General features: G+C 58.3%; 2 long non-coding RNA genes across 2 annotated transcripts; both read left to right on the forward strand.

The window, feature by feature from the left end:
* The first annotated feature begins 1,434 nt into the window (after nt 1–1,434).
* On the forward strand, nt 1,435–2,451 carry LOC108509650. Its single transcript, XR_001878673.1, has 3 exons — nt 1,435–1,548; nt 1,991–2,137; nt 2,356–2,451. It is a non-coding gene; the product is annotated as an uncharacterized LOC108509650 (long non-coding RNA).
* Nucleotides 2,452–4,021: 1,570 nt separating this feature from the next.
* On the forward strand, nt 4,022–5,550 carry LOC108509651. Its single transcript, XR_001878674.1, has 5 exons — nt 4,022–4,117; nt 4,276–4,377; nt 4,791–4,893; nt 5,163–5,228; nt 5,452–5,550. It is a non-coding gene; the product is annotated as an uncharacterized LOC108509651 (long non-coding RNA).
* Nucleotides 5,551–6,858: the final 1,308 nt, after the last annotated feature.

The following is a 6,858-nucleotide window of genomic DNA, read 5'->3' on the forward strand; positions in this document are numbered from 1 at the left end:
CAGCCACAAGCGGGAAGGGCACGGGGCCTCCACAGAAGCTGGCACGGGCTCCATGGGAGAAGTCCCAGCTGGTGGCCCTCCCAAATATTGGGCTGGGACACACAGAAGGAACGTGGGGGCGAGGGCACCAGTGCTGCTCCCACCCCATTGGTTGGGGCTGCACCAAAACCAGCAGCTCTGGCAAGTCCTCGCCGAAGGAGACCTGCCACCGCCCCGAGTCCTGGCAGGGCTGGTGCCCGTCTCCTGCCCCACACAGCTGTGCCCCTGGGGGACTTCTCTGCCACAGGGTAGCCAAAGCCAACGGGCACTGATGTCTGCAGTCTTGCAAGGGGCTGTTGGGAGCAGCAGCTGGAGCAATTGGTGGCCGTGCTCGGCAGCTGTCAGAAGGCAGAAGCAGGAATCCTTGTGGGATTGATTTTTGCATGGAAGCGACGACCTGCAGCACCAAATCACCATCCATTGCTGAGTTTCACATGAAGATTAGATTGCTCAGAGATTCTGTCAAGTTTCCTCGTGTTATTTGGACTTTTTCCTTGCATTCTGCAAAATAAAATCTGTCCAGTCTGATGTTCAAAGCTCCAGTTGTTCTGTGTCTGACTGCAACTCCCAGCTGATATCCAGGGCACTGGGGAGAAGTGAAGGGGATAGGGAGAACTCTGGGATGCAAACCTGTTCTGTGTCTCTGATTAAGGTGCTAGCCCACTGAAGGAGCAGTCAAGGCAAGTACTGGCAGCAGACGTCTTCTGCCAGTTGCTGCTCTGGCATGGACACAGGGCACACGTGTTCCCATGAGTCCAGAACATTTGATCCAAGAGCAATGGGGGGCCATGCATTGGTAGGGAATGGGGTCCAGCAAGCCCAAAGTAGGATCCTCTAGCAGCAAAACCTGAGCTTGTGAACTGGGCCATCTTTGCAGCAGACACCACAGTGGGCTCATCCCATCCCACACCCTGTGGACATGGCCAGGGAAACGGAGGGAAGAAGAGGGCCTGGGGCTGATCTCCCGGCAGTTCTATGAACTGGGCATCTAAGGGCTGGCCCTGCCTGTGGAACACAGGGCTGGGCTGTGTTCTCTGGCCTCTCCTGCAGCCCCTCAGCTCTGACCACTCTTGCTCTTTGCCAGATCCAAGTCGGGACAGCAGTGCAGACACCGACAGCAGGCCTGCTCAGAGTGGGAATGATGCTCCCCCTCGAGATGTTTCTGAGGAGAAAGATGTCTATGATCCAAAGCAAGTAAGCAGCCTGTGGCCAGGGCTCAAGTCCCCAGGAATGGTGTGGCCCCTCTAGCCAGCTGTCTTGGGCCCTCTCAGCCTTTGAGGCCAGCATAGTGTGGTGGGAAGGGAAGCGATTGTTGGGGAAGCTGGGCAAGTTGGCAGCTCTTCCCCCATGCCTCCTCCAGGTGCCAGCCTTTGTCAGGAACGTGCACCAGAGACTGACAGGCAGCGTGACTCCAGAAGAGAAGCTGCTGTCGGAGTTTCTGAGAGTGACTGATGAACACCCTGCTGATGCTGTGGTGACCCTCCTGCACTGTGCCCCATCATGTGACAGGTACAGGACCCCCTGCCTTCGGAGCTCGGGGCTCACCAGCCTTTAGAGTCCATCACCCTTTAGATGTGTTGAAAATCAACTTTAGAGATTCTGTGTAACAGTACTACCAGGTGACTTCCAGCAACACACGGAAATTTTGCTATAGCTAAATTTTAAACTCTCCTTTAAGAGCCCAAAAGCTGGCTTTCATGGAGACTGACCACCTGCATTCCCTTAGACCTTCCTCTTTTAACCTGTCTCCCACGTTCAACTAAAGCCATACTTCTGCTTTGTTTCTGGCCGTCCCACGTGGTCAGCCAGAGGGACAGAGAGTTCCAGGACCCCCTGGCCCCTGTGTTTCCCAGCCCTGCCATGTCAGCCCCGATCCTGCTGCCATGCTCCTTCCCTGCTCCTCAAGGCACTTTGGCTGGCACCCCCCTGACACAGAACTCTGGTCCCACAGAGCTGCTGCCATCATGTGGAGGACCATCACCTCATCGGGAAGGACAGTGGTGAAGGTGCTGCCACAGCTGCTCTGTGTGATGGAGGACTGGCACTGCACAGCACGTCCACCTCTGACGGGGACAAAACGGATGTCTTTGCCCTGGCTGTGAGTTTCTGGAAAGGGCTTTTTCTCCCATCCTCCCCCAGTACTGCATCTCCCTGCCTCAGGCACTGGGCTGGAAATGTAGGTTAGGGGCAGGTTCAAGGGGCACCAGGCCAGGTGCTCCCCCTGCATCCTCCCTGGCATCTCTCTGCCACGCTCGGGCCCTACCACATGGACATCTCAGCACTGAGAGCTGTGTCCGGGTGGTTTATCTTTTGCAGGCAACCAGGGTGATCTGGGAGACTCTGCAGATGTTCCGGTTCCCAGAGTCATGGATAGAGTATTCCCCCCGTCTCCTCGTGGCTCTGCTCTTCCAAGTCCTCATCAGCACAGAGCAGATGCCAGAGGAGGTCGACACCTTCTGGACGGGATGCCGGGAGCAACACAACCTTCCCACTGACCCCAACAGGTGCTCCATCCCAGTCCTCCTCTGCCTTCTGTGCCCTTGGGGCTGGCTCAGGGCTCCCAGCATGACCTGGGCTTTGCTCTGCACACAGGTTTGCGGTGCTGAGCCTGAAGGCCCTGCTTTGCCCTCTGGAGTGTGAGGAAGTTGTGGTTTCAATGGAACGCAAGCGTGGCTGGGACACGCTCCTCAGCGCTGACACCCACCACTATGCAGTGGGTCTGCTGGCCAGGTGAGAGCCCCTTGTCCCCGCTGCCCCTGTCATTTCTGCCTGCGCATGGGGCACCCCTCCAGTGCCCGCGGTCATGGGCCAGAGGGCCTTTCACTGAGGGATGGCTGAGCAGAGTGGAAAAGGCTGAGAGAGGCGGGTGCACAGGAGGAGCCGCCTCCCAGAGTGCCCTTGTCCTGGGGAAAGACCAGGCCTATGTGAGTCCATCCCGGGAGAGGTTTGCCCACCAGGCTCAGGGTCAATGGGTGCCTTTTTCCCCCTGGCAGGGAGATGAGCTGTGTCTCTGGTCCCTTGTGTTCCCGGATCACACTCCACCTGCTTGAGCTGCTGAGCAGGGAGGAGCCCCACTTGGAGGTCCTCACCATGGCATTCCTTGTGGAAGTGAGCCTGATGGCGAGCGCTGCCTGGCCGAGTTGCTTCCACCTCTTGGAGGGCCCAGCCCTGCTTGGGTCTGGGCTCCTGCTGGCAGGGCACCCCATCACTGCTCCGTGCCTTTCAGGCCTTGGACTGCCTGGACATGAGTGACTGGGGAGACAGCATTCTGCAGAGCCTTTCAATGCACCTGCGGAGTGAGTGCCCAGAGAGGCGTCACCTGGCGCTCCGAGGCCTCCTGGTGCTCAGCCAGGATCCTGTGATGGTGAGAAGGGGCAGTTGGCTGAAGCCGTGCTGGAACCCTGGGGCTGGGGAACGCAGTTGCTTGGGCTTGGCTGGGCTTCAGGAGCTGTGGCAGCAGCTGCCATCTCTGCTGCCTTCCCGCTCAGCTGCCCGAGTCCCTCGGGACAGGCCTTTGGCCTCTGGGCCCTGTGGCAGCACATGGGGCTGCCCCACCAGAGAGGGGTAGGGGCTGCAGCCGTTCATGTGTTCCTCAGCACAGCACTGTGTTCCTCAAAGGTTGACGGTGTGCAGAGCCTGACTCAAAGCCTCCTGGAGCTACTGTGGGATGCAGATGAAGAGCTGGTCAGGATGGCCCTCTCTGTATTCCTCAATGAAGTCCAGGCCAGAGACATCCCAATCTCCACCCCCACTGCCCTGGAGCTGGCTGAGGCACTCTAGACACTCTGGCTACGTAAGGCTCTGTGCCCCCCACCACAGGCGCTGGGTGCTGCCAGGAAACTGTAGCCTGTGGATTTGCAGGCCTGTGGCCCGGTGGGCCTGGAGCAGCTGGTGCTGAGATCTTTTCCTTTCCATCAGGACAACATCCATATGCAGCTGCCCTCCATTGACCTCTTCTGAAAGGTGTTGAAGTTGGTAGTGGAGGAGGGAAAACACGTGTGCCCTGCAGACACACGTGATCCAGAGCCTGCTGCCACTCTTCTTCCTCTCGCATGATGAGAAGGAGCATCTGGCAGATGTGAGGACTTTCTGGACTCTGGTGTCCCCGTGGGAGGGGGTGGGCTGCCTCCTGCCCTGGCACCTCCTGGGCTCCAGCCTCCTGCTGGTCTTGGTCCAGGGACACAGGTCCTGTGCCCTGGGCCGTGGTGCCATGTCCTGCTCCCTGTTGCTCTGCAGGCCTCTTGGGAAGTGCTGATTTGTGCACTCAGATTCCTGAAGAGAAGGGATCTCAAGAACCTGCTGGAGGCAGACAAGCCGTGGTGGTTCTGCGACTGCCTGGTAAGGACGGCCATGAAGGCCCAGCCCCAGGCTTGAGCAGCCCCCAGTCCCTGACGGCCAGTGTGTGGGGCTGGCACTGTGCCCCTGCCCACTGCTGCAGCCACCTGTGGAACAGCAGCCTGCGCCCCACATGCTGCTGCCTTGCCTGGGGCGTGCAGGCTCCTCTGCAGGCTCCTCTGCCCCCGAGCCAGGGTGCCATGGAGCCCCGGCCCAGCTGAGCTGTGGGGCAGGATGGCCCCGCGGCTGCCAGGGAGCAGCCAGCCCTCTGCTCCCTCCAAATCCTGCCCCAGTGGCTGCTGGCCGGGCCTCAGGGCCGTGCGGGCAGGGGAGGCCAGTGCTGGGTGCAGGCAGCGCCCGGCCAAGGGGCAGAGCCCGTGCCAACCCTTCCCAATGTACCCTGCCACTCTCTCCAGGTAGAAAGCGAGAAGAAACAAGTGGTGGAGTTCATGTGGCAGGACCTGCCATACCTGGAGAGCCCACAGGAGCCCCTGCGAGAGTTGGCCCTCAGGTTCATTGGTGAGCCACAAGGTCCCTCCCCACCCCGCTGCAGCTCGGCCCCAGCCCCGGCTGCTGCAGCGGCAGCAGGATGCGGGCCAGGGATGTGCTGGGGAGCCCCGAGTGCCCTGGCGGCAGCTGCCACCCTGTGCCAGCCCAGCCCTGGGGCGTCCCGAGGCGGGAAGGCCCCGGGCTCAGCCCTGCCAGGGCAGGAGGACGTGTGGCCGGGCCGGCAGTGCTGCTGGGAGGGAGCTGTGCCTCTGAGGCCATGACAGGGTCTGTGTTCCCAGGGATCACCGGGAAGTACCTGAGAAAGGGGCAGGAGGACGAGCTCATCACAGAGGTCATAATTGACAGTGAGTGCGGGCATGGGCTGTCAGCAGGGGCTGGCAGGAGGAGAATAGAGAGAGATTTCAGGGGGACGGGGGGATCGGTGGCCAGAACCTTCTGGCTGATCCCATTGGGCCCTGCTCCCTCCTGGCAGTGGCAAGAGCTGGGTGGGATGGCCCTGCCAGGAGGGGCTCCTCGGGTCCCTGCAGATGCTGGCTCTGATCTTGGCTCCATTCTTTTCTGTTCCAGCCCTTCAAGGCATGACTGCTGACAGCCCTGCCATCTCAAGGCGGGCAGTTGAAACCTTGAAAATCATCAAGGATGTCCAGAAATCTAAACCAACACCAAAATCTAAATCCACCAGATTCCGGTAGCCTCCATTCCTCTCTGTTCCAGCCCTGAGAGGAATGACCGATGACCTCACCACGATGAGGCTCACCATCGCAGGCCTGGCCATTCAAAACTGTACACGCTAAGAGCTGTACAAACAGCTCCCTGCTCCAAACTCCAGCAGCTCCAAGACTGGCTTTGAGGAGGAAAATGCCTCTTTTCTGCAAGGACAGCCTTTTACACCAGTGTGGGACTAACAAATACATCTATACATCTTATGAAACACAGAGGCCCAGCAAGTTTTTTCATGCCTGGTGTCCACAGAGGGAAAGAGGGGAAAAAGGGTGAGGAGAACAACAAGACTGATTGGGAGAGATTTAAAGCATGGAGGGACATTTATGGAATCTAAATGGACTATCAATCCACCAGACTGTCTGTTTTACCCCAGTTTATTGTTGGATTTATGTGAAGTTTAATATATCCCCATGTTATCCCCGTCTCTCCCTCAGACTTTCCCGTCAAAAGTTGTTTACCACCCTGTCCTCCCCTGCTTTCCCGCTCCTCTGTCACTGATTGGTTAGAGTTTGCCGCAGTGCAGTGTGAGCTACCATTGGTCCCTTCCCCTAGAGACCCAGGAGTTACACCCACCTTTCCCCTGTCTCCCAATACCATCTCTCCCTGAGTTGTCAGTCCCATGCTCCTCCCCAGTTCTGAATCCTCCCCTCAGACCTACCCTATTTAAGTCCCTGTGTTCCTTCAATAAATTGGCATTGCTTCCAGACCCTTCACCTGTGTCCGAACCCTTTGTGCAGTGCTGCGTCCTATTCCCTTTTCCCTTTGGGCTGTGGCAAGTGGCGCCCAATGTGGGGCACAGTTGAAGGGCTCTCACATTGAGAGAACTCCTGTGCCCTCACTTGGGCTCAGATGTCACCAGGAGCAGTGATCGTCTTGCTGGTCCTCCCCAGCTAGACGGACGACTCTGGGCTCTGAAGCTGCACGGGTCAGCGCACCAGAGAGGTGAGCAGCTGGGGACAGTCCATATCCCACCCCAACACCAACTACCCCACAAAACACAAGAAAGGGAGGATTTATACCACCAAGGACTGTTGCAGAGATCTGCATAACACCAAGATAAGACTCTCACTGTCCACCTCTCAGAAATTTGTTTATAGGCGCCTCAAGGACTTTATTATAGAGCACAGTCACCCCCTAGATAAGAAGTCTGCAAAGGCACTCGCCAAGTGGCTGGACTGTAAAGGTCACAAGCTTGCAGATGACACCTCTGTAGATCAATGGCAAGCTATCGGCTACAGCCTGTGGCAAGAC

The sequence above is a fragment of the Lepidothrix coronata genome, unplaced genomic scaffold, assembly GCF_001604755.1.
Source record: "Lepidothrix coronata isolate B3197 unplaced genomic scaffold, Lepidothrix_coronata-1.0 Scaffold383, whole genome shotgun sequence".
Classification (NCBI taxonomy): Eukaryota; Metazoa; Chordata; class Aves; order Passeriformes; family Pipridae; genus Lepidothrix; species Lepidothrix coronata.